Source organism: Schistocerca piceifrons, chromosome 2 (genome assembly GCF_021461385.2).
Source record: "Schistocerca piceifrons isolate TAMUIC-IGC-003096 chromosome 2, iqSchPice1.1, whole genome shotgun sequence".
Lineage (NCBI taxonomy): Eukaryota > Metazoa > Arthropoda > Insecta > Orthoptera > Acrididae > Schistocerca > Schistocerca piceifrons.
In genome coordinates this window covers 1100713153-1100727042 of record NC_060139.1, presented here as the reverse complement: position 1 = coordinate 1100727042, position 13890 = coordinate 1100713153, and the positions used below count along the sequence as shown (strand labels likewise).

Genomic DNA, 13890 nt, shown 5'->3' with positions numbered 1-13890 from the left:
ACCTATATAGGCCTTGCTAGCGACGACAAAAAAAACCGACAACAGTAAAATTTGTATCCCATTCTACAGTTGAGATATATAAGTCAACTGAAGAATAGGATACTAGCAGTAGCGAGTGGGGAATAACATTTATAACAGTTGACCTATATATGTCAACTGAAGAATAGGATACCGGTGCTAGCGATGGTGAAAAATAGCGTCATACCTAACATTTGTATCCTGTTCTTCAGTTGACCTATGTAGGTAAATGGCATCAATGTTACATATGTCGCTTTTTTTGCCTATCTAGCACCAGTATCTCGTACTTCAGTTGACCTGTATACGTCAACTGAAGTATGGGATACAAATTTTACGTATGTCGGTGGTCCTTGTATAGAAACAAAAAAAAAAAAAAAAAAAACACTCATACTAGTACCAGATAAGGGAAAAAGAGCAACGACTACAAAATTTGTATTCCATACTGTAGCTGACGAACCCATAATTAACGCAGAACAATGTAATACGACAAAGAAATACATCAAAATAGACAAATTCAGTACAACATGAAAATAAAAAATTAAACTTACCATACGCAAACTCCTCCGCAAAAAAACCAGAGCTCGCCTTGAAAGACGTCATGAAAAATCACATACCCACATACACTAGAAACACATCACGAAAAAACAGACATATACTCATACATACAAATATAGAAACCCAAAAGTTCACATCAACGAAATGAAGTAAAATAATAAAAAAATATCCACAGAAGAAAATTACCTAACATAAGAAAATGAAGGATGATGGATCAATGCCAAAAACTCCAAATCAATAATTTAACCATCCCCACCACACCCACCCTTTGCTTAATTATCAGTTACACTCCCCACCTGTCATACCAACCTGAAATTAATTAACAAATTTTGGACAATACATTTGCCCAAAATCTTTAAGGAAACACTTAAACAGGCAATATGTTGGGTTGGGTTGTTTGGGGGAGGAAATCACGGAAAACCTGAATCAGGATGGCCGGAGATTGAATCCCACAAACTTCGCTACAAAACGAATACCAGTCTAAAAGGGTACGCTTACTCACACGAATTCATGCACACACAACCACACACGATACCTCAAACAGCAACAGTATGTAGTATTTATTATATCCCTCAAGGCCATCTTCGATGTCTTAAACCAAGCTCCTCGTCTAATTAAGTGCCATAGTCGATCCTTGTTAAACCTCCACATGAATAAATCGTGAGTACGACGAGCAGACACACTTATCAAGCGCGTATGTTCGCCGCACTCACGACATCAAACGTAATCAGCAAGAAGACTAGACATTTGCAAAAATGGAATGTTTGCTGTCACATCTACGTCCAAAGCCTGCTTTAAATCTTCCATATTCATGGGAATAAAAAAATACATAATTACAAAGGAAAATGAACAAGGAAACATTCTTCTAAATCAAAAGCTGTTCTTCCAAATTATCTCAAACTCACTAGGAGTGAAATTAAGTGGCGAAAGAACTGGAAAGAACCAATTATTTATATCAATTCAAACGAAAAAAATCTTACACAATGTCTAGAGTTGTCTTTTAAAAACACATTCATTTATTTCAATTTACGATTATGGCGTTTATCCACAGCAGAAAACCGATTTATTATCTATGACTCGAAAGTAAATACATTAATGTCTTTGAGCAACCTATGACGTCATTGGTCAAAGCCAATGGGTTGTTGACCCCATGTTTTCGTTCCGTAGTTAACAAAAGCTGATTTCACCACATTGTGCTACTGATTACGACTTCTCATGTGTACTGCACTCTTTGAATTACTGTGTAAATATGTTTCTCATATTCTGATTGAGTTCTGCTCGGATCCATAATACTGAATGAGGTAAATGGTTTTGTTTCATGCAAAACAGTAGCTCATTTCATCACAAGGAATTTTGTGTATTTGATACTGCTTATAAATTTGTGTGTGAACTCCATGATTTAAATGAGTTCATCTACATCTGCATGGATACTCCGCAAATCACATTTAAATGCCTGGTAGATGTTTCATTGAACCACCTTCACAATTCTCTGTTGATCCAATCTCGTTTTACGCGCAAAAAAATTTTTTTTTAATTCTGTAGGCACCCAATTTCACTACAAGCCGCTTGTGTGGTACTGTGTCAAAAGCCTTCCGGCCGCTGTGGCCGAGCGGTTCTAAGCGCTTCAGTCGGGAACCGTGCTGCTGTTACGGTTGCAGGTTCGAATCCTGCCTCGGGCATGGATGTGTGTGATGTCCTTAGGTTAGTTAGGTTTAAGTAGTTATAAGTCTAGGGGTCTGATGATCCCAGATGTTGAGTCCTATAGTGCTTAGAGCCATTTGAACCATCGAAAGCCTTCCAGTAATACAGTAATACGAAATCAGTTTGAAATCCCTAGTCGATAGCACTCAAAAATTAGTGCATGTTAAGTACATTGCTTTTGTTCTACTTTATTTTTGTTTTTTTCTGTACTTTCGCACATGTAATGGAGAACCCAATGTTAGCAGGTTTTGACAGTATTCGTATTCAACTTCATTACTGGTACATCTTCTTAGTAAATGAGTATTAATTCTGCTTTTAATGGTGTTTCTTCTTGCCAATGAGTGCTAGTCATTTTACAGTGGCTTGCTGAGTATGGATGTAGATGTAGATGTAGATGAGTATGCTTCGTAGTCTTGGTGACTAGAGCATTCTTTCGTGCAAATACTAAACTGCAACAGTAGTTATGCAAATATTCTCACACATTACTAAAAGGTACTGCAAACAGTATGGTTTAGCTGGAGTCAATAAAAATTTTGGTGGCCTCCATTAATTTGAGACCACGAAAAACTAATGGGAACACAAATGAGCAATATACAGTACTTACAATGTATTTAGGTCGAGCAGTTCACACATGGGTTCACAAGAAGTAACAAATAAACATGAGTCCACAGAATACCATGTGATGAAATCAGCTTTTGTATCATATGAAACAAAAACAAATGTGGAATAATTTACTCCACCCAATATTGCGGATAAGGACAAAAATTAAGCAGAATTCAAGCAACATATTTACAATGCATTTAAAAGAGTGTATTATACACAAGAAGGTAGTAATCAGGAACATAATTTCCACTTGATAACAGCTACATGGTTGAAGTTGCAATATTGGGTTTTAGAAATAAATACTCTTTACCACCAGACTACCAAACCCAGCCATAAAATATGTAAGTATTCATATTTCACAAAGCAAGAATACAGATTATTGCATCATATTTTCATGAATCCAAAGTTCACTGCGAGGTTGCTACGATCATTACTATCAGTTTCCGGCATTTTGATGTTCTGTGTGTAGCATCTTGACAAACTTGTGGCCTAACTAATTTCGTATGCACAGGAACTCAAATTATAGTGGACCGATTATTGTGAGTGATTCGTCTGAAGATATAGAATATAACACGTTGGGGTATATGTGTTCCAGCTCAGGTATGCTATTTATTACTCTGTAAATTTGATAGATGACAATTAACTGACGATAAATCAGAATTAAGTAACGAGTTAATAACCAGATTCCGCTGTGGAGCTTAAATGTACGATAACTACATTTGATGGTTCTTTCACAGTCATTGTATGATATGTTAGCACATTTTTCTTTTAATACAGGAGAGGACACAGCTGCTGAGGAACGTGGTGCTTCTACAGTGCTGAGAATAATATCTGTGATCAAGATGATGCAGAGAGCAGAGGGAAAGGGCATTCACAACATCCTCAGAAGTGTTAGAAGAGTACTCGGCAATGGCAATGGAACTGTGCCGTACAAGGAAGGGCATAAGAATTCCAGCTAAAAGCCTTTCTGCTAATGCTCCCTGCTGCAAGCTGCAATGCCACAATTAACTTAAGAAGAAGAGTGAGAAAACATATTTCATTATTTCTGGAAACTTAGAGATTACAGACAGAAAATTGTGTATGTAAGGGGAACTTGTTCAGTCAGGTCCAATTATAAGGTCTATGAAAAGAGGTGGTTCCAGAAAACTAAAGGCTTTATCTTTCAGTATTTCTGAAGGCCTGGAGTAAGATCTGTAAGAGTATGTAACCTCTACACATAATAACTTAACCTTATATTCAGAATCGTGTACCACTCAAGAAAAGAACATTAAAATGTCATTGTCTCTCATGAAGTTAAGTCAGGATCCGAGTATGAAATTTCAGCCATTGATAACAAATTCTTGGTATCAGGATTTAGGTAAGCAAAGAAAACATCCATCAGATTTGAGGTCACTGAAATGAAATTCTCGGACTTTTTATCAGGCAGAAACTTGGATAATTCTCTAATGGTCAGAAAAAATTGTTGATGGTATGGCACCAACTGCTTGACTCTGAAATGGTTTCATTGTGAAACGGAATCTCCTTTTACCCTGATATGTAGACTCTGAACCCCTATGTGCTATTTAACTAAGTTGACTTAAGAGAGAAGCCCACCCATTCTGTGACATACTTCTGTAACTCAAGGGCTATCTTTATACCAAATGTAGATTAGTAACAAAAGTGAAGGAAAACGACATGGAGGATCATCATAGTTACAAAATAGAAAACAAAGGGTAACTATTACTTCAGATTCAGTGAATTATTATTCTAAACTGAGTACAGAATCACAAGTACTTCAGTTTTAACTGAAGATGAAGATGCAGAAAAAATTCTGGGCTCCATCATAAGTGTGCTGGATACTCTCAAAAACTGGCTCCAATTAAATGGTTGGAAACTAAACATTGCAAAAATACTTATGGTACATTTCAAAACCACTCATTCAAACTGTGTGAAACTTAAAATACAATGTAACAATCAGTTTATGGAAGAAGTTGGCATGATCAAAGTCCTAGGACTAAATGTGGCCAAGAACTTAAGCTGGAGTACACATATTGACTTCCTATCAAATAAACCAAGCAGTTTTACATTTGCTATACAAAACTAGCGAATTCCAGTGACTTGAGTAGACAAAAAATTCCATATCATTGTTATTTTGAATCTGTCATTAGGTGTGGTATAATTTTCTGGAGAAGATCAAACAGCACATCTCCAATATTGAAACTGCAAAGGAAAATTGTCAGATACATGTGTACTGGACAGCAGAGTCTTGTTGCCCCTTATTTTGGAAAGTACAAATTCTAACTGTTTCCCCCCCCTCCCCACATACATTTATGAAATTATAATCTTCCTACACAGCAGACAAAAATTATTTGAGGAGAATCATTTTAACCACAAATATACCATGAGAAATGAAAATAGTTCTATGCTACCCATACAACAGTTGAAATTACATACACAGGCTCGGCAGTATATTGGGGATGGCAATGATTTATTTATTGATCCATTTTCATCTACAGCTGCACAATGTGCAAGAGATATTTGGATTTTTATGTTAATATTAACAGTTTTTCATATAATATACCTTTGTACACAATAACACACATTAATATATCAATTAATGATGAATACTTAAATAAATGATGTTACACTATATACAGAGAGATAAAATACAAATGTTCTTCTGAATGAGACTACATTGGGTTAACACAGAAAAATTTAGTTTTGTAGGTATTCGTTTACTGTGTAAAAGCAGTGATCAACCAAGTACGACTTCAGTTTAGATCTGAAGTGACCAATGTTTTGTATGTGTTTAATGGTATCTGGTAAGGCATTGTATAGTTTGATACTAGGATGAATAAGTCCATTTTGAAATAAATTTGTGTTGGCACTTTGAACATGTAAACCTAATTTTTATCTTGTGTCATAGCTGTGTATTGTGTGATTTTGAGTGATGAGTGGTCTTTTGTATGTAAGTTTTGCTTTAAATACATTATATTTTCAAGAATATATATGCAAGGAAGTGGCAGGATCAACCTTTTTTGAAACAATCGTCTACATGATTTACGATTATCCCTTCTATTATTCTTATTTTTTATTATATTTTGAATGTTTTGATTGCATCTCCAGAATTTCCCCAGAACATAATCCCATACCGGAGGTGAGAGTGTACAACTCGATAATATACACACTGAAGGGTGTTGTAGCTGGCACAGTTTTTTAATCTATGTAACACAAAACAAGAAGTACATAATTTTTTTGTTCATTTGCTCAATATGTGCTTTCCATTTCAAGTTGTCTTGTAGATGAAGTCCAAGAAATTTAGTACAGGCTGTTTTGGCAATTGTCTGTCCATATATCTCTAGATCGGGTGATACCAGATTTTTTTGTTTGTGCTGTGTGTATATCCATAGCTACAGTTTTTTCAGTGTTTATTATTAAGTCATTGTCATCAAAGTGACATGTTGGCCTGTCATTGGCTTCTTTTATGATTTTTACAATAGTTTCCTCTGAGTTTCCTGTAATTAGAACACTCGTGTCATCAGCAAATTGAAATATTTTACTGCTGTCATTGCTTATGTTTAGGTCATTTACATAGAGTAAGAACAGAACAGGACCCATTACTGATCCTTGTGGCACTCCATATTTAACAGTCAGTAGCTTGGAATTATATTTCTCAATGACATTTTCCCTTTCTTGATCTATTTTCACATATTGTTCCCTGTTCTTAAGATAAGAGCTGAGCCAGTTGTTAGCTGTTCCCCTAATGCCAAGATTTTCTAGCTTGTATAGCAATTTGTCATGATTTATGGTGTCAAATGCTTTTGACAAATATAAAAATATGCCCATGGTAAGTTTTTTGTTGTCTAATGCTATCAGTGGTCTAATAGAAAGGAGTGAACTGCTGATTCGGTTGAGTGGTTTGCTCTAAATCCATGTTGAGATTCTGACACAATGCTGTTATCGTCTAAGAAGTCTGTTATCCTCTTATTGAAAAGCCTTTCCAATATTTTTGAGAAAACAGACAGAAGTACCAGTGGTCTGTAGTTGGAAATATCATCTTTGTTTCCTTTCTTGTATAATGGCTCTACTTTTGCTATTTTCAAACATGAAGGAAAAGTTCCTGTAGCAAAAGATAGATTACAGAGGTGGGTTAAGGGCTCAGTAAACAAGTCCCAACACTTCTTTATAATGAAATCAGGTATATCATCTACACCTGCAGAGTGTTTCATTTTGAGACCTTTTATTGTAACCTGTACTTCTTCTACATTTGTTGGTTACAGAAACATTGATTTACTTGAGACTTTTTTCCCTGTTTCTGTATGCTGTTTTCTATTAGAGGTATGTTGTAGTAGTTTCTCTGTTACATTTATAAACTAGTTATTAAACATATTAGCTACTTCCTGTGGGTTATTAATGTTTTCCAAGCCAGCCTTTAATACTATATTATTAACTCTATTTTTGAAAGATTTGGTTTATTTCTTTACAACTTGCCAGATTGCTTCAGTTCTGTTTGAAGCATCTTCTATATATTTGTCATTGTCTCGTTTCTTTGCCTCCTTTATTATTTTATTTAAGATAGATTTATATTTTTTTAAAGTAACTATCGAACTCCTGAGTTGTGTTGCAGCTTCTTGCAATATTGTGAAGGTACCGTTTTCTAGTACAAGATTTCCTTATGTAATATTTAAAAATATTCACGAATGTCTGAAACTTATCAGAAATATTTTCTGTACTATACACCATCTCCCATGAGTCTTGTTGGAGATAATTCTAGAATGTTTGTACTGCAGTATTACTGAAAGTTCTGCCCATGTGTGTAGTCTTCCTCATATAATTATAGGATGGATTAGTGTTTACACAAAAGCTTATAGTCTGTGCATGATGGTCTGCCAGTCCAGCTTTAATTACAACTGATTTATATTTTGTTTTGGAGCTAATTATTATTTGGTCTGTGGTAGTACTAGAATGATTCGTTTCACGTGTAGGGGAATGGATTGTAATCTCCAAATTATTGGCTGTTAATATGTTCATCAGCTCAGATTTTGAACTGCTTCGCTTACTAAAGTCTACATTTAGGTCTCCACATATAAGAACTGTTTTTAGATTTGTTACTATTTTATTTAGTAAAGTATCAAGCCGAGTGTTGAATTTTTTAGATGGGTATTACAATTAACTTGAACTCTGGAATTTCTATGCCTGATATTTCAAAATCTTTCTCAGTGTTTAAGGATTCAACATTGTCTAAGTTATTGAATTCGATATCTTTCTTTATGTATATGCAGTTCCCTCCATGTGTAAACTGATTTCTACATGTTTGTGCTACTAACACCTAATCCGTTATTTTCACTGTCTTTAACTCAGTGTTCAGTTAAGTACAGTATATTAATATATCTGAGTTCACTTGATAGCAAGACTTCAAGCTCTCTTACTTTATTCCTAACTGACTGTATATTCTGATGAAGAAGAGTGACCTTTATTCCTGAATTTAAATTGTGTGGGAAATCTTCATTCTCATCTAGAAATGTGAGTTGGTTTTTTTCCATTGGTCATAAGAAAAATGTCCTGATGGTGAAATGGGGCAGTTCTCCATCTCTCTGGTCAGTTTACTTGTGTGGTCGATGTTGAGGTGGTTTCTGTTTTTGCTGCAAGGACTGCTACTGGAGGTGGTGTTGATAGGTGCACTAGTTATCCTAATTTGGTCTTGAGGCTTGCTGGGAATAAAAAAATCTTGTAGATGACATGGTCACCTTACATTTCTTATCACTGGAATTGCTGAACTTCCTCCTGTTGCTGGGGTGGTAGTAGTTGATTGTTGGTGTTCACTGATACATGTAAAATTAGATGTCCTTGGTGATACTTTTGAGACTCTATCTACTGATATCCTTAGTGGGTCTTCTGTAGGTAGGCCTACTGCTTTTGGTTTCCAGTGCCCAGTTCTTCTTGTTCTATCCTGAATATCTTCGTGTGTGGAACTTGGTTCTTCTGCTTCTTATGGGTTCGATGCTTTTGCCAGTATCACAGCCTGGTTTAGTCGATGATAGTTTTGTTTTGCTGTGTCTTCTTTGAGTGATGAAGGTGTAGTACAGTTCTTTTTTGCGCCTGCTCGTTTATCTTTCATAACTATCGAGTTGGATAAGTCCATTTCTGCTGCTGATTTTTCTTGTGCTTTCACTGTCATATTTGCTGAAAGGTCTTCACATTGTATATATGATAGAGCCGGTATTTGCAGATTGGCACCTACTGCTAGTTGTAAATGTCTACATAATTTCTCTTTGCCTTCCATTCGCAAGTGAAGTCCATGCTTTGTATAATCACTTCTACTGAGGAACGGATTGACGTCCATTACCATTATATGCTCATAATTTTTTGCAGTCCTCATTGAGAATTCGTTTTCAGCATAGATTCTGTTGTTCAGTTTTAGTACATCGTATCTGTACGGAATTATGCACGAGATAACTTTTTTGTGGATTGTCTTATGAAGAGAATCTGTTAAGGCACATTTGAAATCCTGAAATTTCTTTGGGATGTCGTTAGTCCCACCTAGAATGATGACACTGTCATTTTTCGTATGTTCTTTCGTCTTCCCATCTATGTTAGAAACCACGTTCTTTAACTGTGCGTTAGGTTTTATTACAGAAGAGATGTAGTGTTTTTGATTTTGAGAACTGATCATAATTTTTGCACAGTAACGACCATGACTGTCAGGAAGAATTAATGCGTTCTGTCTCTTGTTATCACTGTGTATCATTTTTTGGGGCACTGGTCGATCGCTTTTTTTACAGTTTTCATTTGTATTAACGCTGTTGGTTTTGTCAGGGCACGTCATAACACAAGCACTTGAGTCCTTCGCTGTAGTATTTCTGCTTCTGATTCATTCATGCTGCTTTTCTTTCTCACTATTTACAGTTTTTGTCGGTTTTATTTTGATTGGTGCACTCGATTTCGGATTACCTAACAGTTCGGTATTTTCATTTCGAAGTTTCGTTAAATGTTAATCGCTGCTTGCATACTTGTGATACACACTTTTAAATGTTCAATATCTATTACACATTTTTACACGGTATATTTTCACTTTCAACAGCTGTATTTCCGAGTGGTAGAACATTGCGCACATCACACTCGTGAGCCATTTCATTTTACTTCATATACATACCAGTAGTTCACTATTTCTAGACCGAATTTCCGGACACTTGAGTTATAATATCACGCACAATGCATTTACGATTGCAGTATTCACTGATTTTTACGTATGTCGTACATTTTTCGTTCAGTTTACGTTTATATTTGTAGAGCTAACACACTCGTAGTTTACACTTTCCGCCATCTTCTATATAATAAGTTAATGAGCAAAAACATATTTAATAGGACCCAGACGTTTTGAAAACAGGGCTACAGCAGAATCTGTGGGAGAAGTGCTACTGTTCAAGAGAAGAATTTGTGGAGGATAAAATGATAATTTGAGCAAGCATTATTGTTAGATTGTATTATGACACTGTTTGTTACCATCAGTTGTTATATGCTTAAGGTGGAATTAATTTTATCGCAGTTTTGCCACGTCACCTGTACCTGAGTCAAATGATTTAGATCATGTACGTTACGATACTAATGAACCACAATTCACAATTCGTATAAGGTTGGGACATGCCTGTTTGAATGTGCATCTCTGTAGGATATGAGTGATATAGTCTTCCACATACAGCTAACATCCAAAAGACGGCAGAGAGCAGAACCACAATATTTTGTAGTGTTATAAACATGTTGCATAGAAAAGTGAACTGTGGGGAAACACTTCAAAAACGTAGATGCCGTTGCTAGGAGTCAGCATGGCTTCTAAATTAACAGTGTAATAACTTGTTACCTGCACCGAGCAGACACAAATCTCTGGCTGTATACTTAAGATTTAACTTTCATCATTAGGCTTAATAAACAGTTGTAATTACTGCATTTTTCAACAAGCAGTAAAATTTAAAAAAAGTTAAATGGGTAGTATCGATAGTTAGGATCCCCTATGGTCGCTCCCATCAGCCATTGCGCCGAGTGTCAACTTGGTTTGACGGACTATATGAACATGTCAACATGTGGTGGGCCGGTTATTTGAAGTGGGGTTGAGCTACGAACGTAAAATAGAATTGCGTGACACGTGTAAAAAGAGTTGGAGAAGATACTACGCACACATTACTGCAGGTGAGGCGACATTATCAAGGCTGTCGTGAAAGTAAAGCCCAACAAATCATTTTAAAACGCGGAAGCCTAATTTTACCAGTACGGTACCCAGGTAAACTAGAAATGCATTAACATCGTTTTCTATTGTGATCAGCACTTGTAGTATGGAAAATACGTAGGAACTCACTACACAGCATTTTCTTCAAAAGACGAATGATAATGACAAGTCTACCTAACCAAGTTTTCGTTTGCACGAATACGTATCCACGGTATTTTACCGGACTTCAGATAAACTGTTCCGTTCATATTCCGTATTCATTTCTCTGATTATTATGTGTAGCGCCGTAGTGGTCTCCATAGGATCCGCTACTATGTTAACGCAAACTAAATTACTCCTAAAAGACATTTGTGTAGTATGTTTATTGTAGGTTTAATTACTCAGTAAGATAAATACAATTTTCATCATAGGTTGATTTTATGAGTTATATCCTTCATTGCATGGATTTTGTGCCTTGCATATTTAATGTTTGTGAAGTAAGCAACATATGGCGGTTGAGTATTTATTTGGTTTTTATTTGTTCCTATTAATTAGATTATTAATAATATAGGGCAGATAAAGTGAAATAATGTAGTATTACATGGACACTTTAGATCTCATATGTCGTAAGTTATATTTTATTTTTCTGAGAACAATTGGTTCCATAAAATATTACAATCATTGGCAGGCCTAAAAGTTTAAGGGAAAGTTTAAAACGGTGAAATATATGGAAAGTCCAAATTTTTATCCTACTGACATACATAAATTTACATTTTATAATAATTTATCTTAAAGTTCCAAGCTTTATGTGACAGAAGTACTTTTTTCTTTCAAGAGTGTTTTCACCAAACTGGTTTGTTCTAATATTATAACTTAAGGATGCTTTGACACTAATTTTTATGTTGATGGGAAGCTTATTGTATAGGCTTACTCTTATATCTGACCCAGTAACTCCCTTGTGTACTTTGAGAGAAATGTATAGTCTTGGTAAAAAGTTTTTCACTTATCTCGTCATTATGTGTCACAATTTGTCTGAAATAATTCCCTGTTGCTGACTACAAACATAATCAGTGTGTACGTATATTGAGTTGTTGTAGTAAGTATCCTGAGAGATATGAAGGGCCCCCTGTAGTTTGTTAGAGACCCTATATATTAATCTCATGGCTCGTTTTTGAAGTTTAAAAACTCCTGCAACGTTTCCACATAAGATTATACCATAGGAGAGCATGGAATAGAAACGTGCAAAATATGACAACAAAGTACAAAATAGTTCTCAGATTAGAGGATGCTAGGCTAAATTTCTTGACCAGCTGATCAATTTGCTCTTTCCATCTAAAGATACTGTCCATCTAGATGTCTAGGAATTTTGTTGTTGTTGTTGTCTTCAGTCCTGAGACTGGTTTGATGCAGCTCTCCATGCTACTCTATCCTGTGGAAGCCTCTTCATCTCCCAGTATGTACTGCAGCCTACATCCTTCTGAATCTGCTTAGTGTATTAATCTCTTGGTCTCCCTCTATGATTTTTACCCTCCACGCTGCCCTCCAATACTAATTGGTGATCCCTTGATGCTTCAGAACATGTCCTACCAACTGATCCCTTCTTCTAGTAAAGTTGTGCCACAGACTCCTCTTCTCCCCAATTCTATTCAATACATCCTCATTAGTTATGTGATCTACCCATCTAATCTTCAGCATTCTTCTGTTGCACCACATTTCGAAAGCTATTCTCTTCTTGTCTAAACTATTTATTGTCCATGTTTCACTTCCATACATTAATATTCTGATTGTTAATATCCAGTTCTGGAACTTGAAGTATTTTATTTGTTCCCTGAAACAGGATGACATTAGCTTCCGAAAAATTGTGTTAGGCTATTTGCTGTGGACCATTGGTGTATTTGATAAGTGATGGTCAGGGCTGTATCCTGCATTGTTGAGTTCAGCTCTGTGATCAGAATACTTGGATCATCAGTAAACTTGGCCATTTTTACTCTGTTAGGAATTGTAATTGTTAGAGCACTAATGTAGATCAAGAAAATCAGTGGCCAGAGGATCAAGCACAGAGGGCCTCTATATTTAACACTTCCTCCGTCTGAGTTATTTTTCAGGGTGTTGATTCTTCTGGGAAACCTGGAATTCTCGGTGGAAAAATTGGTAAATCTGAGTTTTAGGGATTTCATAAAATCTATGTTGTTAACCTAGCATTAACATTCAGTTGTACTGAGTTACATAACAAGTTGTTGAATACATATTTTTTTTAATTATGTGATTATAATTCCATATAAATTATCAATGTTTGAAAAGAGCTGTTACGCTGGTGAATTGTACAGAATATTCCTTTTTGTCAGAGACCCCCATTGGGTACTTCCTAAAATAGTTTTCACAGAATTTAATCTGTTATACTAAATATAGCTCTCTGTGGAGAATCCTGTACTAAAGCTGGTGTAGGTGTCGATTGGCTATAGATCCTATCTTACTCTAGTATCTCGAATATCTTTGAGAATACGGACAGCAGAGAGATGGACCAATACTTCGATATTAGTGTCCTCTCTCTACTTTTGTGGATTGAAATCACTATCATGTGCTTCAGTTACACTAGTTTTCATTGATTACACAGATAGCAGAATAGTTGAGTGATTAAGTCTGCACATGATTTTAAAATCTGATTTTATACACTGTCATATCTAGAGGATTGAGAGCCTTTAGGAGTTGGGCTTTTGAATTGAAGTGCTATGTTTGGTGTGAGTTTAAATGATTTGTTAGCTGTAGGGTTTCTGTGGGAGTTTATTACGGTTCCGTGTTTTTCAGCTATAGTGAAAAAAATTATTGAAATCTGA

At 35.7% G+C, this 13890-nt stretch overlaps 2 protein-coding genes across 3 annotated transcripts in view; one reads left to right on the top strand and one right to left on the bottom strand.

The window, feature by feature from the left end:
• The window catches only part of LOC124776161 (trichohyalin-like), a 191909-nt gene that overhangs the window by 134183 nt on the left and 43836 nt on the right, over positions 1 to 13890 (bottom strand). The window lies entirely within an intron of this gene.
• Positions 10895 to 13890, top strand: part of LOC124774944 — a 202443-nt gene continuing 199447 nt past the window's right edge. Inside the window, exon 1 of one of the 2 annotated variants that reach the window (XM_047249647.1) lies at positions 10895 to 11040. The gene's annotated coding sequence lies outside the window, so the exon portion shown is untranslated. Of the gene's footprint in view, positions 11132 to 13890 lie in introns of both variants that reach the window. The other variant, XM_047249648.1, reaches the window with a different exon arrangement.